This window comes from Puma concolor, chromosome B3 (assembly GCF_028749965.1).
Source record: "Puma concolor isolate L17-30 chromosome B3, mPumCon1.1.hap2, whole genome shotgun sequence".
NCBI classification, from domain to species: Eukaryota; Metazoa; Chordata; class Mammalia; order Carnivora; family Felidae; genus Puma; species Puma concolor.
The window spans coordinates 38,498,145-38,525,484 of NC_141672.1; the positions used below are offsets into that span (position 1 = coordinate 38,498,145).

General features: G+C 39.4%; 2 protein-coding genes across 9 annotated transcripts in view; one reads left to right on the forward strand and one right to left on the reverse strand.

The window, feature by feature from the left end:
- LOC147579914 (uncharacterized) overlaps window positions 1-7,589 on the reverse strand; it is a 149,294-nt gene extending 141,705 nt beyond the window's left edge. For 2 of the 3 annotated variants that reach the window (XR_015252313.1, XR_015252315.1), the window contains exon 1: window positions 7,332-7,589. The gene's annotated coding sequence lies outside the window, so the exon portion shown is untranslated. Of the gene's footprint in view, window positions 1-7,294 lie in introns of all 3 variants that reach the window. The other variant, XR_015252312.1, reaches the window with a different exon arrangement.
- A 120-nt stretch (window positions 7,590-7,709) lies between these two features.
- The window catches only part of WDR89 (WD repeat domain 89), a 38,117-nt gene continuing 18,486 nt past the window's right edge, over window positions 7,710-27,340 (forward strand). The window contains exons 1-3 of one of the 6 annotated variants that reach the window (XM_086709579.1): window positions 7,710-7,817; window positions 8,497-8,669; window positions 20,410-20,480. The gene's annotated coding sequence lies outside the window, so the exon portion shown is untranslated. Of the gene's footprint in view, window positions 7,818-8,465; window positions 8,670-20,409; window positions 20,547-27,340 lie in introns of those variants that run through there. The other 5 variants (XM_086709577.1, XM_086709580.1, XM_086709581.1 and 2 more) reach the window with 5 other exon arrangements.

Below are 27,340 nucleotides of genomic sequence, written 5' to 3' on the forward strand. Positions count from 1 at the left end.
AAATCCTTGCTTTTCCTTTTCTTAGCTCTGATCAAACAGGCAGGCAAGGCACTGTAAGGGAAAAGGGAGATTTGTTTTCTCCTGCCCAGAGTTTTTTCCCAGGGGTGGGGGGGCGAAGGTTCTAATTCATCTCACTTATACTTGGTATTTATGATTTTTCTTTTCCCTTTTTTTTTTGGTCTTTTTCTTTTATTAAAGTTTTTATTTCAATTCCAGTTAGTTCACATACAGTGTCATATTAGTTTCAGGTACACAATACAGTGATTCAATACCTTCCATACAATACCTGGTGCTCATCACAACAAACACACTCCTTAATCCCCATTCCCTACGTAACCCGTCCTCCCAGCCACCTTCCCTCTCGTAACCTTCAGTTTGTTCTCTATGGTTAAGAGCCTATTTCTTGGGTTACCTCTCTTTGTTCCCCCTTTGCTCGTTTGTTTTGTTTCCTAAATTCCACATATGAGTGAAATCATATGGCATTTGCTTTCTCTGACTTATTTTGCTTGTAATTATGATTTTGCTTTTTGAAAGAAACAGTTTTCTTTTCACTGGTCATGCTGCTCTGAGTAGTACTGTAAGTTTTAAAGAGTAGTTTGGTGTAATGTAAAAAATGATACGGGGGCGCCTGGGTGGCGCAGTCGGTTAAGCGTACGACTTCAGCCAGGTCACGATCTCGCGGTCTGTGAGTTCGAGCCCCGCGTCGGGCTCTGGGCTGATGGCTCAGAGCCTGGAGCCTGTTTCCGATTCTGTGTCTCCCTCTCTCTCTGCCCCTCCCCCGTTCATGCTCTGTCTCTCTCTGTCCCAAAAATAAATAAACGTTGGAAAAAAAAAAATTAAGAAAAAAAAATGATACGAAAAATTATCACATGCTACAAGTTTCAGTGGGAAATGATTATTGAAAGTAGCCACTTAAAAAAACAAAGTAGTCACTTTGTCGTACAAACCAGCAACTACCAAGTATTGATTTTCAATATTTGAATTTAAGGGTGGGAAATGCTAATTACATTAATATATTCATGACTGAGACTTAATCTACTTAATGTTCCTTTTCTCTTCTAAAATTTCACTTCATCAGCCTGAGGGCAATCATCTGTAATCATTTGTAATCATCTAATTACAAACTTATTCAAGCTGCCAGCTCTTGCTGTGACTGTATTTTATCTCCTTCATCATTACCCTGTATTTTTTAAAATGAAAGAAAACATGACTTCTTTGCAATGTGACACTATTATTGTTGCTCAGACATTAAGATGCTGGTAATCACGATCAGATTTATCTTTATAATGTTCAGCACAACTTAGGATATTCTATTATCTGGCAAGGAAATTTATTTAATAGAATGCTTAGAAAATTAAATCCAGCCTCCTACTGAATACTTTTCTAGAATAGAAGAGAAAGTAAATAGGTAATTCCAATATGTGAATCCAAAAAGATGAAGACAATGAGTAAGAACACTGCTATTTGAGTATGGGGGGGCTGAAAGTTCCAGAAATCCTACAAAAGAAAAGAGAAGGCTTTCATATTTCTTTATAGCTCAGAAAATTGTTTTTAATTTTTTTTAATGTTTATTTATTTTTGAGAGAGAGAGAGAGAGACAGACAGACAGAATGTGAGCAGGGGAGGGGCAGAGAGAGAGGGAGACACAGAATCCGAAGCAGGCTCCAGGCTCTGAGCTGTCAGAACAGAGCCCAATGCGGGGCTCCAACTCACAAGCTGTGAGATCATGACCTGAGCTGAAGTCAGACGCTCAACCGACTGGGCCACCCAGGCGCCCCAAGGAAATTGTTTTTATATTATATCGTCACATACATTAGTTGGAGATCACATAAGAAATTCTAAGATAGTCATATAGTCTGTATTTCACCTAAGTTCACATCAATTGTCTTTTTATTACTGGGCTTTACTTTGCTCATAACTTTGATCTACCTCATGTAAATGTCTTTGATTCTTGAGGTGCTTGGATGGCTCAGTTGGTTAAGCACCCAACTTTGGCTCATGTCATGATCTCACCACTCATGAGTTCAAGCCCTACTACCTGCTGTCAGCACAGAGCCCACTTCGGACCCTCTGTCTCCCTCTCTCTCTGACCGTCCCCTGCTCGCACTCTCTGTCTCAAAAATAAACATTAAAAAGATTTTTTCCCAAGGATCATTTCAACAGTTAAAGAGCTCAGCAAACATCCTTTTTTTGGTCATTTTTTCCTATAGCTTCTCAGAGCAAGTAGTATAAGCCACCAAAGGCCAGAACTTGAATGTCTGCAATGTGGCGGGCACTGTGTTAGGTGTTTCAGTGATGTTACGTTAATCTTCAGAAAACCCCTGAAAGGGAGACATTGTCAACTGATGAGTAATTTGAGGTTTAGAGAGATTAAAGAACTTGCTCAAAATCACACACCTCGTTTTGAGTAACAGTCCTTATTAAAATATCTGCCTATTGAGGTTATGTTTGGAGAAAAAAAATCTGTTATTATTTAGTGATAAAAAGAGATACTTATAAGCCAAATGATGTCTGGGATAGGAGATCTAACAGGAATGTGGGTGCAATCGAAGTAAGTCTAGCCATCAGTTAAACTTGGATGAATGGGGTCATATACGTAAGGGTTTGTGTATCATTTTTTCTACCCTTGTGTATGACGGAACTTTCCCAAACTGAACAGTTTTTAAAAGTAAGTAACCTGAAAAGTAAAATTAGTATAAATTGGGGGCAAGGAGGAGGAAAAATGAGGATGTAAATGTGTAATGACATTCACCTTAGCCTTCAGCTATGTCCATTTAGAGCTAATCTTGCGGCCATATGCTCTGAATCACTTCATACGCACAAGCAAATAGGTACTTTGGTATCTCATTCAAGAAAAAAGTGAACTTGTTTCTTAGCAATTATTAGATCCCAAGCTGTTGGTTTCAATCCTAATCATACTTGTCTGTGTAAAATAAACTATAATCATAATTATTAATTAAATAAAAAACCCAAAGACTAGTTTATCAAATACTCTGGCCTCTCTCTCTTCCCAACTCGATTTAGTGTGCTATTTCACTATTTGTTCATTCTTTTTAACGTCAAAGTGGCAGGAAGAGAACATACAGCTTAAACCAGCCAATTCACTTTTAAGCAACTCTGTCAAGAGGTTTTTTGGCAGTAGGTGCTGTTTCTGATTAACAGATAATTAACATAATTATCTGTTTTAATACTTTTCCTGCCTCGTCCCCAACTTTCATCAGTCTAAAGTAAAAGGAGAAACAGTAAAGCCCATCTAAAAACTAAGCTAAAATAGCACCATTGAAAAAAATTTGTCATGGTGACTGGTATAAATCAGCGGGCACCTATCCCAGGATGTCCTCATCACCACCCCACCCTCTGGCTTCAATGGCAGTCTTGTTGCCATTTTCAAAAGCTCCACAGCTGGTAGCTTGCCAGGAAGTACTCCTTACATGTTAGAGGCATGCATGCCTAGGCACATATATATTATTGGGAAACCTCCCAGGAGCTCTGGGATTCAAAAGTTGGACAAAGGAATATGGTGCTGAGGAATGAAACCAGAAGCTTCAGATACAGGCTGTTAGACCAAGGTCTCAAGGACTAGCCAGCCAGCTGAGGCAGGGAGTTAGAGAAGCAGGCTGGAACGAAGCTTGAAGGAGAGCTGTTCTTTTTAGACATATTTTACCAGAGTTGAAAAGCGGGTTTGATTTGTACCTTCTGTATGCTTAAATTAATCCACTCCCACAAATACAAGACACAATATCAAACACGGTTCTCTGGAATGACTTCCAAGCCTGAAACCCCCACTCTCAAAGGAGTGATTTGAAGTTCTTCATCTATGTGTTGCTGCGAAGGCATTTTGTAGATGTAATTAACATTCATAATCAGTAGACTTTAAATAAAGATTATCCTGGGTAATCTGGATGGGCCTGACCCAGGTGGTTTTCCAGAAGTTCTGCCTGTGGACTACAACTTCAGCTCATGCCTGAGAATTTCAGTTTGCCTTTCTTGACAGCCAGCTCTACAGATTTCACACTTGCCCCCTAGCCAGTCCCCAACATTGTGCAAGTCAATTCCTTGCAAAAAATTTAATATATATTTCCTAATGGTTCTATGTCTTTGGTTGAGCCTTGGTATAGTGATTGAACATAAGTATTTCTTTTTTTTTTTTTTTTAATTTTTTTTTTTCAACGTTTACTTATTTTTGGGACAGAGAGAGACAGAGCATGAACGGGCGAGGGGCAGAGAGAGAGGGAGACACAGAATCGGAAACAGGCTCCAGGCTCTGAGCCATCAGCCCAGAGCCTGACGCGGGGCTCGAACTCACGGACCGCGAGATCGTGACCTGGCTGAAGTCGGACGCTTAACCGACTGCGCCACCCAGGCGCCCCTGAACATAAGTATTTCTAAGTATTATGCATAATTTGGACTTTGTATTTAAAAAATTTTTTAACTTATTTGAGAGAGAGAGAGAGAGAGAGAGCCCAAGCAGGGGAGGGAGGAACAGCGACAGAGGGGGAGAGAGAATCCCAAGCAGGCTCCATGCCATCAGTGCAGAGCCTGATGTGGGGCTTGAACTCACGAACTGTGAGATCATGACCTGAGCTGAGATGAAGAGTCGTGGATGCTTAACCGACGGAGCCACCCAGGTGCCCCTGGACTTTGTATTTTAATAGCAAATCCAAATATTTTTGTGTGTATATAGGAGAGTGTCTGTGGGGTTATACACATATATGTGTTCTTTTTTTGAGTAGGCCTGACCTTGGGCTCCCATGTCCTTCCTTATAATGTCCAATTCTAGTAAGAATGCTAAGTCAGTTTAACCATATCTGACTGGGTTCCTTGCCTTCACTATCCCCCAGGTGAGGTCTGATTACCCTAGCCTGTTTTCAGCAAGAACACTGCTGATTCAATCTAGCAATAATCCTCCACACCCCAATGTTTCTTCTTCATAATTTTCCATTCACTGACCTCCACACCCTGCTCACTGGCTATAAATTCCTACTTATGCATTCAGAGTTGAGCTCAATTCTCTCCCATATTACAAAACCCCACCACAATAGCCCCCCGCGAATAAAGTATGTCTTCCTGTCTTTAATAGTATCGTGAATAATTTTTTCTTTAACACTTCCAGACTATTTTGATCACATAATTCCCCGTAAAAAATTTTTTTTACCATTCATTCCAAACTGGATAAGCTAGATTTCAAGAAGTCTATACTGTTATATCACGTGCACAATTTTTTTAAGAGACAAAAATGGAAAGAAAAAAGTTGAGATTAAAAAGTAAATACAAACAGGTAGTAGTATTCTCTTCCTGCACCTCAAGACTCCTCTTGCATTTATCTCCCTTTGAGGCCATTGTTTAACCTACTTCCCATATAGACACTATATAAAAAGGATTCCAAGGTTCACATCTTAAAAGGCAGTAATGGCACCTGTTTCAATTTCTATTCTTACATTCTCAACAAATAACGATTTAAGCTCTTTAAGTGGGACACTCTGGGAGCTTCCCAAAGAGCGAGCACTTAGGACAGTTAATACAGATTAGCCAAATGTGCTCACGATTCAGTCACTCAGTTGACTCATCACTCAGTTAAACACTGCTCCTCACCACAGTAGTAGTCTTGACACCTGCAGTTCTTAATGTTTTTTATTCTTGGTCATCTGAATTTCATTTATATCCCAAATGTGAACCACTAATTTGAATTAGGAGGCAGGTGCACCTGGGTCGCTCAGTCGGTTTGGCGTCCGACTGCTGATATTGGCTCAGGTCATGATCCCACAGTCGTGAGACTGAGCCTTGTGTCGAATTCCATGCTTAGTGTGGAGCCTGCCTGGGATTCTTTCTCTGTCTGCCTCTCCCTCACTCACACATGCTCTCTCTCTCTCTCTCTCCTAAAATACATAATAAACTTAAAAGTAATAAATTAGGAGGCAAAAGGAAAAATAACACTAAAATGCTAGATAATGGAAAGCATTAAAACTTATAATTCTGAATTTTTGCCTCAGGGTAACTTTTATATTCACAGATTTCACTTAGTACATGATATAGAGTATTAAAAGGAGAAATGTTGATTACACTCAGTTTGGCTCTTCATTTACTGTGAATAAAAAGAAATATTATCTTCCATGGTGTATTTACAAACAATCTGATACTCTTGGTCATTTAGAAACAAGACACACAAAAAAATGATAAAAATAATTTGATTTTTTTAAAACAAAAATGTAATAATTCCAAACATCAGTCATAAAAGCAGTTTTTGCTTGGCTTTAAAATGTACTTAACTTTAAATCCAGAATGTGGAACTATTATACATCATAAAATCGTGTTTTTTTCTTACACAAATTAAACACTTCACATTACCTATTAATTAGGGTAAAAAATGTCGAAAGGGAAAAGGCCACTCAGGAGAAGTTTTTGGTATTTATACGTTGAATTTTACTTTTGCCAAACACAAAAGTGATGTAATATTACCAAATGGGCCCAGGGAAGTGAAAGTTCATGATTCAATAAATGTAGCGAAACCCTGCCTTAAACCAACATAATGTTTCCATAAAGATTGAAAATGGACTTCATAACGCAATCTTCAATAATGCACAATGCGTGTAACCTTCTGAGATTGGTCATGCTTAACATTTTAAACTACAGCACTATTTTCCTGTCATGACGGCAGCCAGTTCTTCTTGTCCTATCAACACTTGATTTATGTGAGCAGCTGCTACCCACACCGAAACAGTATATATAACTGCCAAATTTAGGGTACTTTTCAAATATTCGCGAATGTAGACTAATATGAAAATCAAAGACCGTTTTGTGGCAATGGCAAAATTTTTACAAACCAACAATCTTACTATTCACTTAATACGGTATTTACGAACATCTAGCACAGCGCCCAAGCACAAGCTGTAAAATGTTTCACACACTACCATTTATCTTTACAACACACATCAAGTCTTTTCAGTTTCTCTGTCTTTCAGCTTTAACGGTGCTGATCAGTGAAAAGATAAAAAGCACAACGGAACACATCAAAACCACAGTAAACGTCAGCGGGTGTTAATCATAAGGAAGAACCTAGCAGCAACAACCACATTTAAAGCGACAGAACTTGAGCGTCCGGGACTACAAATCCTAGAGTTCCTTGGGGCGGAGGCAGAGCTACTTTCAAATTGATAGCTCTTTCGGCCAATGACACAGCCGACGCAAAAGGTGCAAAAGAGTAGTTTCTTTGCGTTCAAACACTGAAGTCATACTTAGAAGTTATGAGAGTACGTGGGTATTTCAGGACCCTAACTATTAAGTATTTCTTACTCACAGTAAAATCTTCGTAGTCATTGTAACAATTTCTCTACCTGAATTTGGCTCAGTGAAAGTTACAGCATCCAAAAGAAGGAAGGAAGTCACGTTGCCCAAAGTCATCTGAATGGCTCAGTCGCCCGAAAAAGAGGCGGAAACCGCTTTATTCTTGCCCTTTATTGGCCACGCAGCCAGGAGGCGTAAACCATCACAACCAATGAATCGTTGAAACTTCCGTTAACGTAACGTAAAAGGGGCCGTACTGTGCGGGGCTATACGTAAACTGAGTTTACTCAGGCGCAGTCGTCCTGTTTTCGCCCAATCCGGAGAGAGGCTGGCTCCTGGCACTTCGTTGTCCCTCCCCCCTCCTCTTACGTTTCCCCGGAGCTATGGCCCGCCTCTCTGCTGCTGACCAATGCTTTGCATTTTCCTTTGCGCGTTTACCCTATCGGAGACGTAGGGGGTGGAGTTCCGGTCGTAACGCTGTGCGCCTTGACAGACCTCGCGTTTCCTCCCGCGCCGGTTGAGGGCTTGCAGTTGAGGTATATTTCACCGGGACCGGTCGGGCTCGTTGACGGGCAGGTCTCTGACGGACGGCGACAGTGTAGGTTGAGTCTAGAAAGCCGCAGTCGCTGATTCTGTAGCACGAGGAGTTCTGAGGGAAGTGGGGAGGGCCTGGGAGGAGAGAGACACGTGTTGAAGCTTCTGGTGCGGGGTGGGAGCCCCTGGACCACACCCGTGCTGTCCCTGCTCCGCGTCCTTAACGCGGGTTAGGTTTTGGGATCGCTGGCCCCAGCGTCTCCTGGAGGTTATCTTTCGGTAAAAGCGAAGCGCCGTTCACCAAGTGTTCAAGAAAGGGTACCCAGGGCCTGTTTTTATTTTTCTCCTGTGCCTCACTCTTTTGTTATCTCTCGAGTTTGTTAATTTTCGAGGTCGGAAAGCAAATTTTAATTTGGGAAGAGCCGTCCTGTAACATATAACACAGACTGTGAGACCAGCTATGTTAAGCACTGTGCGTATATTTCATATAATCCACACAGCAATCTAAGGGGTAGTAGTATTACTGTTCTCATTTTCACGCAAAGGAACAGACTGCTTAGTAACTCGTCCACATGTTTTCTTCAGCCCGTCCCTTGACAAACTTGAGTGTGGCATTCGGTTTGCGAGGACATAAAATTAAAATATGCTGTTGTAAAATGTTGCTTCTGTTTTCTTTCCGAGCTTGAAGTTATTTCAGAAGCCAATGCAACAGACCCATAGGTATATTGATATTATCGATGTAAAAGATCATCTGGTAGAAGACCTTGGACTAGGAGCCGCTTCCACCTTTTCAGCCGCATCTTCCTCAACTGCAGAATTGAAATCAATACCAGACATGACTACTACCTAGAGTTGTAAGGACCAAATTAGAGACTGGATATAATATATAAATTACTGATGTTAAGTTTCTGTGTCTTTCTGCTTTTCAGATTCTTTCCTGTGGAGGCCAGACTAGCATTAAATAGCATAGATTTTTTTGATAGATATTTTTATATATTCTGTATGTATAAAGCAGTGGTAATATGCAGCCTGCTATAACGTAAGCGTGAACTTTTTTTTTTTTTTTAAGATCCCCCCCCCCCCCCATTTAGTCTGCTGTTTTCAATCCCACTGAACCCTCAGCCTTCATAAATCATTTAGGTAGCACTTGATTAGGAATGGGAAGACCATTGAGAGAGACCAGGATGCTTTCAACCAGATTTTCCATCATCTGTTGTCTGGCTTGATGAGTAACACTTGCAATGCGAGGTGTCCATGATATTCTTCATCATCAACAAAGGATGACCCTGGCAGAGGCTTTGGTTGCATGGCTTCCAGCACTGTAGGCTTTAATAACCCCTGCTTGAAGAGCTTCCACCAGTGTCTCTCTTGATCGACTTCACAAACATTTATCAGCTTATTCATTTGACGTTTGTTTTGAAAGAGAAGGTGCAGGGGAGGGGCAGAGGGAGAGAGAATCCCAAGCAGGTTCCGTGCTGGCAGCGCAGACCCAGACTTAGGGCTCGAGCTCTCCAACCGTGAGATCATGGCCTGAGCCAAAATCGAGTCGGACGCTTAACCGACTGAGCCACCGAGGCACCCCCATTTATCAGCTTATTGAGGATATGATAAAGCATATGACCTAACAGCCAGATGGAAGAGATGCATAGAGCAAGGTGTGCAGAAAGGGTGCGAAGCTTCCATGCCCTTTCTAGGTATATTACTGTCTCCAGTCTTCTCATGGTCACCAGTCTGGAAACTCCAAAATTCATCTTAAGCCTGTATGGCCCCTCTTACCTATTTATTCAGGGTTCAGGACAGTGTTTCCTATAAATGCAAGTGTGTTACTCATCTGGTTTGTATTCCACCTTGGATGGGCATAGATAGCATAAAGTGAAAATAGCTCAGCTCACATAACCACTTTTCTCAGTGCCAGTTCCTCCTGGAAGATCTGAGCAGAAGATTCGTTTCCTTGCCCTTTTCAGCTTCTTGTGGCTGCTTATATTACTTGGGCTTATGGTGCCTTCATCTTCCAAGCACAGAACTCCAATCTCTGCTTCCATCATCACGCTGTCTTCTGTGGTCAAATCTTCCTCTGCCTTCCTCTTATGAGGGCACTTGTGCTTACATTTAGGTTCACCTAGATAATCCAAAATAATCTCTCCATCCCAAGATCTTAGTTACATAACTCCTTATGTATGGAACCATTTATAGGAATCAGGTTTTGGGTATCTTTGAGGGCCATCTTTTAGGTTTACCACAAAGGATATAAAGAAGGGTAAAACATCCTATTCTAGTGTGGCTTAAAGTCTAACAGGATGTGCTATAAGAGGGGAAAAAAAGACTTCCAGATTGCTGTGAAATGAACTAAGTTCATTTCACATAGGTTGGTACTTCTCCAACTTTTCCTCAGGAAAATAGTGGTAAATGAATATTCCAGTGATAGCTGAACACAAAGCCTGCATTAACACCTTCAAAGAATGAAATTTCTTTGAATTTTACTCTTCTATTTTATTTTATTTTTAATTTTTTTTAACGTTTATTTATTTTTGAGACAGACAGACAGAGCATGAACGGGGGAGGGTCAGAGAGAGAGGGAGACACAGAATCTGAAACAGGCTCCAGGCTCTGAGCAGTTGGCACAGAGCCTGACACGGGGCTCGAACTCACGGACCACAAGATCGTGACCTGAGCCGAAGTCGGACGATCAACCGACTGAACCACCCAGGTGCCCCGACTCTTCTATTTTAAAAACTCATGTGATTTTTGTATTCCACTTCATAATATGCCATGTTTGATATTCTTCTGAATTAGTTGCCACATCATAACTTTGCTATTCTAAGGGATTTAGACGTGTGGCTTATAATAGCCAGTTTACTCTAGTCATTGATGTGTCCTCCGGTTTAAGAAGCATGACCTCAGATGATGGGGATTCATTATAAGGAAGCCATTTAAGCAACCCGATAACTACTCTAGGTCCCATTGTTCCTATGGCTAGAATGTGCACTCGGCTTCATGGAGAACTGGAGTGACAGTCCCTCATCATTGATACTCTCCAATTCCCCCAGCAAGACAGCAGCTCTGATGACTTTAGGCTTTGGTCATATCTTCAGAAGAAGATAGCCCAACTGTTGCTCTTATGTCTGCTTAGGAATCATAATTAGGAGACAGGATCTCATGAGTCAGGTTCGTTACCATTCAGCATGAATGAAGATGAAAAAGAGCTCAGCTCTGAGTAGGCATTCATTACGTAAGAACTATTCAGTAAAGATCTCTGTGCCTTGTGTATGGAGTTGGAAGGAGAAGCACATGTGGTACATCTATATGGGCAAGGCCTGGAAGTGACCTACATTACTTTTTCTCATGTTGCTTGGGCTAGAACTCTGATACAAAGTGACACCTAATGTCTAGTTGTGTGCCTCACTAGTGATCTGCTGATGAATTAGTCTCTGCTATGATACTTAGTCAGCTGCTTAAGATTTGTTCTCAGCCCGCAGCATTTAGTTTCTTCACCCTGTGAGCTCTCCATGGCAGCCACATGTCTCTAGACAACCTTATTGGACAAAGTACTTTTTAAGCTGGCCCCATACCAATGCTATCATAGGTCCGCAGGAAAAAGCTTCGTATCCTTTGCCCTGACAAAGTCTAGATGTACGGACCAATAACCATGTAATGCAGCCATTTTCTTTTGTTCTCTGAGGAGGTAGCCAGCCACAGTCTTAGACTTTGCCAAGTGTGGATTCTATATCCATAGTCTACAGGGGACCAGATCAAGGTCTGAGTTTGAGCTACTCATGCTTGGGTAAAATGGGAACAAGGAGAGAATTCCACAATATTTTTTCACAAATAACTTCTAAAGAAATTCTTTTTTAAGCGTTTTCACTTTGGTGATTTTATTCCCTGAAAATGGACGTCAAGCTAGTGGTTGCAAAACTAGTTTTAGGTCATCTTCTTTGCGAGTCCAATGTGTGTCATCTGACTTAGGGATGTGAGGGTATAGTATACAGTTTATAGGCTAGAAAAAAAAATTTTTAATGTCTATTTTTGAAGAAGACAGAGAGAGACAGAGTGTGGGCAGGGAGGGTCAGAGAGAGGGAGACACAGAATGTGAAATTGGCCCAGGCTCTGAGTTGTCAGCACAGAGCCCGACTTAAGACCAGAACTCACAAACTATGAGATCATGACCTGAGCTGAAGTCGGATGCCCCAGGCACGTAGGCTATGAAATTTTTATTTTTTGTACAAAGTACAGTTTATTGGGCATTTTCCTGATGACTAATTATGTAACTGATGTTTTAAAAAATTCTCCCAGTAGGGCACTGAGTGACTCAGTCGGTTAAGCATCCAACTTCGTCATGATCTCATGGTTCATGAGTTCGAACCCTACATTGGGTTCTCTGCTGTTAGCACAGAGCCCACTTTGGATCCTCTGTCCCTCTGTCTCTGCCCCTCCCCCATTTGTACTATCTCTCTCTCTCAAAAATAAAAAGAATTAAAAGAGAATTATCCCAGCAATCCATTTTAAGTAATTTCACTTGTTGAATGTTCCTATTTGGTTCCCCCGCCCTTTCTGTGCCTTGGTTTGGTAATAATCAAATCTAGGTGAACTATCTTTGAAACTGATCATCTCTGGGAAGCTAGCATTTCTCAAAAAATAAAAACTTCCTTGGGTTTCCCAATCATCAAACAGAATCATTTGATTTTATAAGTTGCCTTATTTGGTTTAGAAGAAACTTAAATGATTGAGGTAAATGGTGGTTAGAAGTGATTTTTGTTTTTTACTCTTGAAAAATAGTACTATTTCAGGGTCACATTATTTCCCATTTAAGCATTTAAAATTGGATTCACTTAGTGTTTTTTTATTAAGTTTTTTATTTTAATTCCAGTATAGTTAACAGTGTTATATTAGTTTCAGTGTACAGTGTGCTGATTCAACAATTCTATACCCGGTGCTCATCACAATACGTGTGTGGATTTATCTAACTTTAAATGCAGGTTTTTTTTCTTGGATTTCAAGTCCATTTTGGCTGAGTTAACTGGTTCATCATTTCAGCTAGATATACTGTACATCATAAAACAAGATCTTTAGCAAAACTCTTACATTTTAAGGATCATAACCTTCATTATGTGCTCTTTATTATTTTCCAAATTTTCTTGCCTAAGCATTAATTATCATGAAACAACTTGAAAAGCATAAGCATAAAGCTGTTGGCAGCATGATGTGATAGAAGAAGCACATGGAGTCAGAGATCTTTCTATTGGGGTGCCTGAGGGGCTCAGTCGATTAAGTGTCTGACTTCGGCTCAGGTCATGATCTCACGGTTCGTGATTTCGAGCCCTGCATTGGGCTGTCTGCTGTCAGCACAGAGCTCACTTCAGATCCTCTCTCCCCCTCTCTTTCTGCCCCTCCCCATCTCTCTCTCTCTCTCTCTCTCTCTCTCTCTCTCTCAAAATAAATAAATAAACTGAAAAAAAAAAAAAAAGCTCTGGGGCACTTGGGTGGCTCAGTCAGTTAAGCGTCCAACTTCAGCTCAGGTTGTGATCTCACAGTTTGTGGGTTCGAGCCCTGCGTTGGGTTCTGTGCTGACAGCTTGGAGCCTGGAGCCTGTTTCAGATTCTTTGTTTCCCTTTCTCTTTCTGCCCCTTTCCCACTCACGCTCTGTCTCCCTCTCTCAAAAATAAATAAACATTAAAAATTAAAAAAAAAAGAAAGAAAAAGCTCTTTCTATCTAGAGCATACAAAATGTTTAACTTTGCTGAACTTTAATTTACTTATTTGTAAGTATAATACTACTGCTTGTCTTACTTAAACTCTCACAATTGTGAGAATCTGATGAAATGACAAATACTATAGTCCTTCGCAAAATGTGATTCTTTTATTAAGATCATATTAAGTATTTACTGTACTTTTTTTAAGTAGGCTCTATTCCCAACATGGAGCCCAACATAGGACTTGGCCTCACGACCCTGAAATCAAGGCCTGAGATCAAGAGTTGGACTTAGCTGACTGAGCCACCTAGATGCCCTCTGTTGTACTTTTAAAGGGTTCAAATTTATCATTAATTCTGTTGTGAGCTCCACTAGCTCATGTGATTTTTTTTTTTTTTAGAGCTCTACCACAGTTTTTTTTGCCTCTTCATATGTTGAATGGACCAAGAAATGATAAAAATCCTGTTGAGCAAGTCTCTTAAGTTAATGTTAACGAATATTAGTCTCCAAATATCATTTGCTAACAATATCATTTCATAGGAAATTTTTTTAATATTTATTTTTTTATTTTTGAGAGAGAGAGAGGGAGAGAGTGCACGCATGCGAGCAGGGGAGGGACAGAGAGAGAGGAAGACAGGATCCAAAGTGGGCTCTGCTAACAGCAGAGAGCCCAGTGCAGGCCTCAAACTCATGAACCATGAGATCATGACCTGAGCCAAAGTCAGATACCTAACCAGCTGAGCCACAGGTATCCCAGTCTCACATGAAAATTAAAAGAAACCTCTTCTTTCAAAGACTAGTAAGCTTAGTGTGCCATTATAACTAAAACTGATAATTTATATTACTTCATTTATCATGTCAGTTAATATTTCTTTTACATTTTCCTTAGTGTTAGTGTGGATGCTGAGATAGGTGATGACTCTATTCTCTTTGTGGGCATTCTTCGTGATCATTGTTATGATTACTTTTTATTGTCTTTTAAAAAAAAAATTTCACCATTCCTTGAATTATAGCAGAGCTAGCGGTTAAGAGCACAGATTTTTAAACCAAACTGCCTGAATTGAGCACTGACTGCAATTAGTAGCTCTATAATCTCGGGCTGTTTACATGTAACCCTTCTGTGTTTCAGTTATCTGTCCATGAAATGGGATAATTGCAAGTACTTCATAGGCTGTTCTGAGAATTACATGAGTAAATATTTGTGCAGTGCTTAAAACAGTGCCTGACAAACCCTATTAAATATCTTTCTCTGATTTTATTCCATATCATTCATCAAGTAGGAATGTGAAATAATAGCTAGGAGAGAAAAAGCTCTAGGTCAAGGCTTATGTGTTAAATTTACTATATCTTATAGCATATATAGATTTTAAGTCTTTTTTTAAGCTTGTAAGTACTTGGAAATTTGCATGTCCAGACAACTAAAAGTTATGCTGAACTTCACATCATTTGATACTGCTTTTTATCTTAAATTTTTGCTGGTATTAAGACTTTCCACATGTGTATGCTTTAAACATTTTAACTGTATGTTGCTTGGTTATATAAATGATATTGATTCATTTAGTGCAGATGAGAATTATAATAACAACCTTACATTTGAATGGCCATTTAAAAATGCTTTGTAGAACATGTGTTTTATATCATTTGGGGGTCAGCGTAAGAAAGCATTTAAGAGTGTGGGCTCTAAAATCAGATTTCAGTTCCAGTCCCTGCTATGCATTTGTGAACCATGTGATCTTTGGCAAATCACCTGCCTTTTCTAAGCCCCACTTTTCTAATTATGGGTAAATAAGGTACTTACTGTATAGGGCTGTCCCCAGGATTAAATGAGATATAATGCATAGAAAGCATTCAGAATAGTACCTTGGATACAACAAGAGTTCAATATATCTTAGTTGCTATTAATATCATTGATGGATACAAAAGAGCCACTAAGAAGAATAAGTGGAAGTGTGACAAAACCAAGATTCAGAGTAGATTCAGTGATTTACTAAAGGTCATGTGCAAAAAAAAAAAAAACACCCCACAAAACAAAACAAACAAAAACATGCTCCCTCACTTCTAGTGCAGGTCTTTTCCCATAACCCCTTTTCAGCTCACTCATATCAACCAAGTCCACCACAAAGACATGTTCCTTTATTTCCCACTGTGTTTCCAATTCTTGGCCACTTGTCAGGATATTTTCATCTTGGTTCTTATTCAATCAGAGTCTTTCCCTTTCTTCGTGAATCCTTCAGCCCTGTGTTACTTGGGCTTTTAAGTTGTTACCATGCATGACAGGCATCTATTTTCAGGAAAGGAAGAAAGGAGATATTGAAGCTAAATTTTTCGTAATGGTTAGGTTTTTTAAACTTGTGATTCCATTAGCCTATCATTTATTTGTATTTAACGTAGCACTGAATTATTTTTACAGAGCTACTTTATTCCCTCTAAATTCTCCCCTCTTTTTTCCCCCTGAAATTGTAAAATCAAATTGAACTTTTTCTTAGGAATTAAGAAAGGAGTTTGAGAATCACACAAATCCCTTGAGCCATTCTAAAAATAGGAAGAATACAATTTATGAATCATTGGGTTATTTTGGAAATCTTAAATGATTAAAATGTGGATGTATCTCTTTTTGGCATCAAAAACGTATGTATATAAGCAAAGCACATAGTATTTACTGCATTATTCTGGAAATTTGAGGTAATTTGATCCTATAACTCATTTCGTGCAAGAATAGCATTTTGAACATAGTTTAATTCCAGAATTTGGGTATGTAAGAATATCTATTAAATTACATTCACACCAGCAGGTGTTTATTGAATGCTTTCTGCTTCTAGGGTACTATGTGTGATGGTAAAGTGATGTTCCCAAATCCCAAGCCTTTTCTTAGCTTCCTCAGTTCTCCCTTCATGGTGTTTTCTGTAACTTTACAGGTTGAGATGAATTGATCTCAAAGCCGTGGTTATGGGTATCATGGATGTCAGTGTTGATACTGTTTGATTTATTTCTTTTTCTTTATTTCTTTGCTTTCTCCAGAAAAGGGATGGCTGCCTCTGTGGCTTGTGTGTGTGTGTGTGTGTGTGTGTGTGTGTGTGTGCGCGCGCGCGCGCGTCCTACCTTTGTTGTTGTTTTACATATCTGTGTAGTTCCTTATCCTTGCCTCTTTGTCCTCTGTGGAGTGTGTTTTGTGTGTGTTTGTATTTTTATATACCTCTCACAGGAAGTAGGGTTTTGTGAGGTAGGCTATAGAGTTAGCCTCAGGCTGGTAGAGGATTGATACTAGAGAATTGGAAAAAATGGTTCATGTCCTTAAGAGATATATACTCTATAGTAGACAGAAACGAATATAAATATGTAAAACAGCTAGGGATAAATAACACTTCTATATATTTGGTATGCGATTACTGCTATGTAAATAACAGACAATATTTTGGCATTCAGAGTAAGTATAAACCTACTTTAGGTTAAGAAAAATGTGGTACTGGTAGAATCTGAGCTCGATCTTGAAGCATGGGTATGACCTAGATAACTCAAGAAAACAATATAGGATTCTTGGAGAGAATGGCAGCCTTTTTTGCAGTTTTATTATTGTAGGGAAGATATTTTACCCGTTAAAATACTGATATGTCTGGGGCTGCTGTAAAATACAGTATGGGATTCACAAGTTCAAACGACTGCAGCCCATGCAAAAACAAAAGAAGGTATATGTCACTTTATAAAAATTAAGTAGTTTTATGTACTTAAAAAATGTTTGTGGCATCGCATGTTTACTTTTATTTTCCACTTTGTGTCAGGCTGAATGTCAGTGTTTTTTACAACATGAAAATAATTTCTAAGAACAACGTTCTTTTATATGATCTTACTCTCATAGGAAGTAAAATTTGTCCTATTCTTGCCATCTTTTTCCAGGAATTAGAGGTTAAATTGAGTATTTCCTGTCCTGTGTGTGTGTCAGGGGTGTAGAGAAAACATATTTCAGTTGCAGATGAGGGGTAATGAAAACTGGATAAAAAATGGAGGATAATGGCAGGGTGAACAGTGATGAGATAGATGTGAAGGGCGATTTTCAAGGGAGGTTTTTTTAGTTCCTTGAGTCTTGTCCTGTGACTTTCTTTAATCAAAGATGATTCTGTGATGTTGGGCCTAGGTGGCTGAGAATACCATATCGTTAACAGAGATGAAGAATACAGGTGTTTGAGTTATATTTTGGGTTTATTTATTTATTTATTTATTTTAATTTTTTTTTTTCAACGTTTATTTATTTTTGGGACAGAGAGAGACAGAGCATGAACGGGGGAGGGGCAGAGAGAGAGGGAGACACAGAATCGAAAACAGGCTCCAGGCTCTGAGCCATCAGCCCAGAGCCTGACGCGGGGCTAGAACTCCCGGACCGCGAGATCGTGACCTGGCTGAAGTCGGACGCTTAACCGACTGCGCCACCCAGGCGCCCCTATTTTGGGTATATTTAATTTGGAGTTTTGGCAGCATGTTCAGGGGTAGAGGTCTGGGCAAACATTAGAGCTATGGGGTTGGAATTTTGGAGAGAGATCAGGGTTGAAGATAAAATCCAGGAGTTCACATAGAGGTGATAATTTATGTTGCATGGGGAAGAGAGGAAAGAACAAGTAAGGAAAATTCAATCTCACTTGTCATGATTAACAACAGAAATTTGAATAATTACTAATAAGTTATAGCATCTTTCTCTTTAGACTGTAGCTAAGTCCTGAATGATAAATATTTTTTTCCGTTCTCTAATTTTTGGACCTCTTGCTAGAGGGCAGTAGTAGTTAATTCCAAGGGCAAGGAAGGCAAGTATTAAAAGAGTTTGATGGCTTAAGTCTAAGCTAAACATATTCCTGTGTTTCCTAAACTTACATTCGACAGTACGTTATTTTCAGTCCTTTTTATCCTTCACGTCAGATCTGTTAAGTGTGAAATTTTTTTTCTCTTAATATCCGGCTTTTGCAGGATGGTTCAAGAATTATGCCTTTTGTTGGTTATCTCTGATATCAGGATCTTTCAATATGTTCAGAAGAGAGGAAATGAGTTTAGAATTTAACTACATTCTGATCTTCCCACGATATGGCACAATGTAGTTAGGAGATCTCATCTGTTCTACTGTAACTTTACACAAGTACAAGACTATAAATAGTTATGTTCAGGGTTTTGCCATTATTTTGATTTCATTTCAGCAGATCCCTTTTGGACATTCACCCAATTTGGAGTATTAAATAGTGAATCTACCTTAAAATGTAAAGGAAAGTGTCAATCTATAAATATTTATAAGATATTGTCTGATTGTGTGAGATACATTGACATGATTGTAAGATATCCAGTGTCGGAATAACACTGGTTAACAGTGGAAACTTAAAGAACTATTAATATGTTAAAGTATCTTTCTGTTTGGAGACTTTTTTGGGGAACATTTCATTTTGTGAATTCACCTTAGAAGTATCTAGTCTTTCTCACTCTCCTGCCCCGTGTGTGCACATGCGCACGCACGCCCGTATGTGTATGCATTTTCACTTCAATCTCAGTTGTCATGATTAACAGCAGGGGTGTGTGTGTATTTGTTTACTTATACATAGTAGAATTTATATCTGATAGTGTACTCTGCAGGTTTGTTATTTAACACTATTGTATTTCTTTGAAATTTTCTTCTAGGGGCGCCTGGGTAGCTCAGTCGGTTGAGCGTCCGACTTCAGCTCAGGTCACGATCTCGCAGTCCGTGAGTTCGAGCCCCGTGTCGGGCTCTGGGCTGATGGCTCAGAGCCTGGAGCCTGCTTCCAATTCTGTGACTCCCTCTCTCTGCCCCTCCCCCGTTCATGCTCCATCTCTCTCTGTCTCAAAAATAAATGAAAAAAAATTTTTTTTCTTCTAGGTCACTTACTGGTCTTCTTCTGTATCAGGCATCATTCTGAGCATTTAGGATGTAGTAATTAAGTTATTCTTTTTAACAACCCTCTGAGGTTGCAACTGTTACCCCTGTTTGAAGAATAGGAAGCTGAAAGACATGTCTTGTGACACCAGTATTTGAACCCGAGCATATACCCGTTCTTTTAAACTACCATGCAAGGCCTATTTCTCTAAGCCTCAGTCTCCTAGTCTAAAAAGCAGTAATAAACAGACCTATCTTTTAGGGTTTTGGGTAGGGTTAAATGAAGCAATGCATATGAAGAGGCCGATGCTGGATCTAGATATTAATGATCAGTTACTATTAGCTGTTGGTTGGCCACTTTTCTGATTTTCCTCTGGTGCTTTTGTTCTTTGTCTCCCTTGTAGTTTATTCTTCGTCGGCCCGTTCTTTAAACAATGGTATTCTAGAGTTCCACTTTTGACCTGCTGTTTTATAGCATTCTGCATAATTTCCCTTCAGAAGGTTTATCCACTTTCCTAGTTTTTAACTACTGCCTACTACCTGTAATCTGATGACCCAATTCCATACATTTCCGCCAAGCTATAGCCTGTTGTAGCCAAATGTCTGCTGTACATCCACCTTTGGGCATCCACACGTGTCCCTTGCGCTTGATGTAGATAAAACTGGAAAATTTTTAATGTAAAATGGAACTGAAGGATATGAAGTGGAGAACCTCACACATACACCCGCAGAAAATGGAACTCAAAAGACTGAGACTGACTTCTCACAAATAATCTGATTTATAGAGGGTTGAAATTTATCCTCTGACCAATGAGCATCCACCAAGAATGTCTTCCATCTTCAAGCCAGTGAACTTGCTGCTTGGCCCCTTGCTGGTCTTTCCCCTCTTACACTCCTTGCCCATAAAAGCAACCCAAGTAAAACCTTCAGCGGACTCCTACAGCTCGCTGACGTTTGAATGTCCCAAGTTGTAGTTCCTCTACTATTCCTGAATAAACTCCATTTCTGGCAACTCGACTTTGCCTTAGTTTATCTCTCTTCTCTTAGGTAGACATTACATGGTATCAAAGTGAGATCTGAAGAAGGTGATCACCAGGAACACCAACCTCCAGAAATAAGTGAGTTTCCTGCACTTGAGCCCTTTGCACTCATAGCTTGTACAAGTCAAGGTAACTTTCAGTGTGGTAAGTTTCCTCTCAGGTCTTGAGCTGCCTCCTTTGGTGGAGCTCTCTCACTTTATTTGGGATCTGGAGAAGGGCGGATTGTCCTTCTGGTATGTACTCTTATTTCTGATAATGGGATCCCAGTCATCTGAGTTTTCTAAGGGTGGCCCCCCCTTGGGGAACCCTCGCTGGTTTTATGTTAAAAAATTACAGCCCTTCCTCACACACGTTTGACTAAATCAGTTTTACTAAGGATAACCTAGAACTCCAGTGACCATTATGTGGAAACTTTGATCTCCCCAAACTTATTATTCTCTGAACTGATTTAGAAGACCATGCTTACAATACTAAACAATCCAAGTGGGATGGTTATTTTAATTGGTATCTGGAAGCTTCCAAATGTGTTCAGGATTCTAAAATTGCTTCCTTACAAAATACTGTTGCTAAATTAAACAAATTAAAAGCAAATAAATAACTAACAATGTGTAAGAAGAAAACACCAGAGGCCTGTTCTTGCTGCTAACCAAGGTCTTTCCTAACCTTACTATTCTACCTCCTCTATCTTCCTGTTTGCCTTCTCTTAACCCTTTACCCTCTCTCTAAACTTCCTTTCTTTCCTATTACTGAAACCTCATCCACTGATCTCATTAAAACCTTCCCTTTCAAAATTAAACCTGAGGATTCTAAACCACCCCAGATTTCCTACACTCCATGGACAAAGGCCAAAGTTAGGACTATAAGAATTTTCCCAAGGTAACTGGGGTCTCCATGCATTTGTTGAGGAATTCATTATTGAAAGTATAACTCGCCAAACTGCTCTTCCATTTCTTATCAGTTAGCCCACATGCGTATCAGAGAAGGTCAAAGTGTAACAATGGATTAAAACTGCTGTTTGGGGAAATCCCAAACAATCTCTAGAGTTTAAACTAAATCAACCACCAACCCTTTTATATGATCAGGCTTGCAGACTGGACAAAAGTCCACATGAAGCCATTCCTAGGGCCTTCCCCAAACCCGTGGACTGGAACAAAATTCAGGCACACACTCAAAAGCCTACTAAATCTGTCCATGACTAATAAAGCAGACTCTACATCATTTTTTAAAATTCTGGACTTTCCATAGATGTTGAATCCACGCTGGTGGCTTTTAATTCCATGTTCGTGAATGGCCCAAACAAGGACTTCTTCCTGTTGGTCAAAAGAACCCATATAGAACGGGAGACAGTGTGCATCCCTGACTTTGTCAATCTGGCTAATCAATTACTTGCACCCTAGAGGATGACACCAGAAAAAAAGACAACTAATATTTTGAGTCTTTACCTTGGAAAGGTAACTTCCAAGGTTTCCAATATGGAAACTCCAAAGCCATCTTCTAGAACTATGTCATTACTGCAAAAAACCTGGCCATTGGAAAACAGATTGCTAGAAATGGACTCAGGAGCTACACTATCAGTAGCTACACTGAAAGAGTACACTACAATTAAAGAGTCTTCCTCTAAAATATGTATGTTCACCCAGGGGGCGCCTGGGTGGCTCAGTTGGTTAAGCGTCTGACTTCGGCGCAGGTCATGATCTCACGGTTCGTGAGTTCAAGCCCTGCATCAGGCTCTGTGCTGACAGCTTGGAGCCTGGAGCCTGCTTCAGATTCAGAGCTAGCCCCCTCCCTAGCTCACGCTTGCTCTCTCTCTCTCTCTCTCTCTCTCTCTCTCTCTGTCAAAAATAAACAAACCTGGGGCGCCTGGGTGGCGCAGTCGGTTAAGCGTCCGACTTCAGCCAGGTCACAATGTCGCGGTCCGTGAGTTCGAGCCCCACGTCGGGCTCTGGGCTGATGGCTCAGAGCCTGGAGCCTGTTTCCGATTCTGTGTCTCCCTCTCTCTCTGCCCCTCCCCCGTTCATGCTCTGTCTCTCTCTGTCCCAAAAATAAATAAAAAACGTTGAAAATAAAATAAAATAAATAAATAAACAAGAAAAATCAAAATAAATAAAATATGTATGCTCAGTGAGGGTCTTTTGTTTTTTAAATTTTTTTAACATTTATTCATTTTTTTGAGAGTCAGAGACAGTGCAAGCAGGGGAGGGGCAGAGAGAGAGGGAGACACGGAATCTGAAGCAGGCTCCAGGCTCTGAGCTGTTAGCACACAGCCTGAATCGGAACTCGAACCCATGAACCGTGAAGTCATGACCTGAGCTGAAGTCAGACGCTTAACTGACTGAGCCACCCAGGTGCCCCAGATAGTGGGGGTCTTAAATAAACCACAATGTGTGCCTATTTCTAAGCCCATATGTTTTTGTCTGGGACTTTGGCAAGTTGAGCTACCCATTTCTCCTCAATGATTTAGTTCCCACACATTAGAAGGAGATTTTCTGAAGAAATCTAATGTTGCCATTTTTTTTTCTCTCAAAAGGGAAATAACCATTGAGTTTGAATCCCAACGCTTAGGAAAATTCAATCCTCTTTGCCCTTCCTTGCACTCTACAAGCCAAGGAAGTCTAAACTTCAGATTCGTCCCCGCTGTTAAACCTGGTAACCCCCACTTTTTGGGCAAAATCGTTAACAGATGTAGGCAGAGTTCATATTGCCCCTCCCATTAAGATCCAGATTGACCCCTCAAAAAACTCTCCCAACAAAAAAAACAATATCCTATAAATAAAGCTTACAGGGCATAAGGCTTATTACAGAGGATGATAAGTCTCAAGGACTCGTTATCCTTTGCACCAGTCCTCGTAATACCCTATTTTGCCTGCAAAAAATCGAGTGGCTGAGGATGGAGATTTGTCTAAGACCTAGGGCAATAAATAACATTCTAAGTCCCTGCCTCCCCGTCATCCTTAATCTCCACATGCTATTGGTATCCATTCCTACTAGAAGCATTTTTTTTTTTTTAACTTTGATTGACTTATGCAATGGATTTTAAAAGATCCTTGTTGGTAGGGATAATTAATATCTTTTTGCCTTTACCTGGGAAGGATAACTGTATTCCTAGACAGTCATGCCTCAGGGCTTCACTGAGAGTCTATCTTCTCACAAGTTTTAGAAGCTGACTTAAATGACAAAATTCTCTGAAGGCTCCATTACTACAATATGTGGACGATTTGCTTTTTTGCTTGCCCTTCCAATGCTCCTCACAAAAAGAGAGTGTTTACGTGTTGAAAATCTTAGCCATTGAAGGACATAGGGTCTCAAAGGAAAAATTACAATTTTTCCAAACTGAGGTTTGATATTTAGGACATTTAATCTCATAACAGGGACTGTACCTAGTTTAAAGGTTTCAAGACATTTTCAACTTTCCAAACCCTAAAGGCAAATGTCACTTACAGGTTTTTTTTTTTTGGGCTGGCTGGCTATTGTCATAATTGAACCCCAAATTTCTCCTTGTTGGTTCATTAAGGAGTATTCCACATATACCCCATTGTTTGGGATGACCAAGATAGTTTGATCTTTAAGACCTTGAAGGAAAGCTTAATAAATCCCCCTGCCCTTGGATACACAAATTATCAGCTACCCTCTTTCCTTTTTGTATATGAGAGAGAAGGGAATGCCCTTAAAGTACTTACCCAAAAACGCAGGGGCTATCACTGACATCTGAGTTACTACACCCAAAAATTAGATTCATTTCCCTGAAGACACCCACCACACCTTACTTACCTACTACTGCCGCTTTAGTTAAAGCTACCAAAGAGATAGTTATGGGATCCTCTTTGACCATCTTTGTACCCCGGTCTGTCAGGACACTCTCACATTCACACCACACTTAACACCTTTCAGCAAACTATCTCACCTCCTGTGAAATCCTCATATGCACTGTCCCCCATATCACTCTTGTTCAAAAAGCAGAAGTTTTAAATTTCAATTAACAAGTTTTTCTTTTCTAGTACATGCTTTTTGTATTCTAAGAAATCTCCACCAATCTTATGGTCATAGGTTCCCCATTTTTTTCCTTGGAATTCTGTAGTTCTTGCTCTCATGTTTATATCTATGATCAATTTTGAGTCAATTTCTTATTCTGACTTCTCCTTTGTCTGGTATTAAGAAGCCACTGTAGCTTTCCTTTTATTAATGTTTGCATGGTATATCCTTTTCTATCCATTTACTTTTAATCTGCTTTATATTTAAAATAGTGTTCCTTTGGACAGCATATGGTTGGGTCTTGCCTCTTTCCCCTGAGAATCTCTGCCTTTCAATTGAGATGTTCAGATCATTTATATTTAATGTAATTGCTGATATGGTTGGATTTAAATCTACCATCTTGTGGGGCGCCTGGGTGGCGTAGTCGGTTAAGCGTCCGACTTCAGCCAGGTCACGATCTCGCGGTCCGTGAGTTCCAGCCCCGCGTCGGGCTCTGGGCTGATGGCTCAGAGCCTGGACCCTGTTTCCGATTCTGTGTCTCCCTCTCTCTCTGCCCCTCCCCCGTTCATGCTCTGTCTCTCTCTGTCCCAAAAATAAAATAAAAAACGTTGAAAAAAAAATTAAAAAAAAAAAATAAATCTACCATCTTGCTAGTTGTTTCTAGATTTTTTTATTTTTCTCTTTAGTTTTTTGTTCCTTTTTTCTTCTTTCTTGCTGTCTTTTGGATTAAGTGTTTTTATAATTACATTTTATCTCTACTATTAGTTTGCTAATTTTACCTGTTTTTTCCTTTAGTTGTTGCTCTAGGGTTTACAATGCACTTCTTTAACTTGTGTAAAGTCCACCTTCAAATAATATATAATATCATATATATAATATAGTTATATATATAATATAATATGATGTCATATGTGTTATATAATATATATAATAATGTACTTCTTTAACTTCTATAAAGTCTGCCTTTAGATAATGTGATAACAAATTGTGGTGTAAGAACATATATTGCAGCATATGTTTCCATTTCTTCCCTCCTGTCCTCTTACTAATGCTGTCATGTATTTGACTTTTAATAACACTCTAATATGTTGTTAGTATTTTTTGCTTTAAACAGCCAATTGTTTTTTAAGGAGATTTTTAAAAGAAGAGCAGGGTCTTAAATTTACCCTCATATTTACCATTTTCAGTTCTCTTTATTCCTTCATGTCAATCTAGATTTCCAGTACTTGTCTGGCTGAATAACTTTCTTTAACATTTCGTATTTTGCACACTACTGGCAATGATTCCTCTCAGCTTTTTTCTGATTGTTTTTCTTTTAGCCTTTTTTTTTTTTTTTTTGGAAAGGTATTTTTGCTGGGTATAGAGCTTTGTGTTGACAAATTTTCCTTTTCTTTGAATGCTTTAAAAATGTCACTCTTTGTCCACTGACTCCCATAGTTTTTTTATATCTCTTAGCAGTCACTTCAAATTTCCCTCTTCCCCCAGCCCCTGGCAACCGTTAATCTTTTAGATGTACAAGTTTGCCTCTTCTAGACATTTCATATAAATGGAATCATACAATATGTGGTCTTTTGTGTTAAATATATGGTCTTAGCATAATGTTTTCAAGGTTTATCCATGTTGTAACATTTAGCAGGACTTCATTCCTTTTTATGGCAGAATAATGTTCCATTGCATGGGTATGCCATATATTGTTTATTCACTCATCCATCAATAAACACTTGGGTTGTTTTTTGCTATTATGAATAGTGCTACTGTGAACAATCCTATACAAATATTTGCATGAACATATGTTGAACTTTATGAGAAACTACCAAACTTTTTCACAGGCTGCTACATTTCACATTCCCACTGATATTGTATAAGGGTTCCAATTGCTTCACATTCTCACCATCATTTATTGTTTTTTGTTTGTTTTGTTTTTAATAGCCAATTCATGATCATTTTAAAGTCCATTATTTGGGTGATCTCCATGTCTTTTCTAGTCATTGCCTTATTTCTTGACAATTTGTTTTTTTCTTGCTTGTGTGCGTCTCTTTTTTTTTTTTTTTTTTTTTTCTTTTTTTACTTTTTTTTTTTTAATTGAATTCTGGGTATTGTATGTAGAAGAATAGTAGATACTGAGGTAAAAAATATTTATTCCTGGAAGTGGACACATCTCTGCTTCTATCAGACTGTTAGTGTTAAAGATTGAATAGTCTAATCAGTAGGTGAGCTGGCTTGGGTTTTGTTGTTGCTATGGTTACCTTTAGTACACTACAGACTTGAAATTCTTCAGCGGTGGGCTGTTAATATCTTGTGCTTAGTATTGCGCCTGGTATGCTGAAGAGTTTTCCTCATTGTTCCTCCTCCACTGTCAACTTTTAGCAGGCCCTGCTTACCTATGCCAAATAAGGGATTTCATGACACTGTCTTCTTCCTCTTTCAGCCATTGATGCTTTTCACTCAAGGTGAGAATCATGGTGGAAGCAGGGGGTCATTCTCCTCCATGATGGTTTGTTTGTTTTTCAAATGCATATATCTGTGCATAATCACCACCCACAAAGTTCTCCTGTTGTCCTTCCCAGTCTGTATCCCCCTCAAAAGATAACCAGTATTGTGATTTCTACCATTTTAGACTTGTTTTGCCTGTTTTTAAATTCTATGTAAGTGAAATTATAATAGTATCCTTCTGTTTCAGGCTTCTGTCACTAAACAGTTCTGAGATTCTTCCATTATCGTTGCATGTACCAGTAGTATATGGTTTTTTATTGCCATGTAGAATTCCAGTGTATTAATATACCATGGTCGATCAGTAAAGACTATTTAAGCAATTGGATACTTGTCTAATTATCTAATTAACCATCTTGTAATTTTCTTAAAAACTTGTAATTACCCTAAAAGTAACATGCCAACATTGGCCTTGTTGCTCAGGCCAGAAACCTAAGAATCATCCATCTTTGTCACCTCTCCCCATACCCTACTTGCAG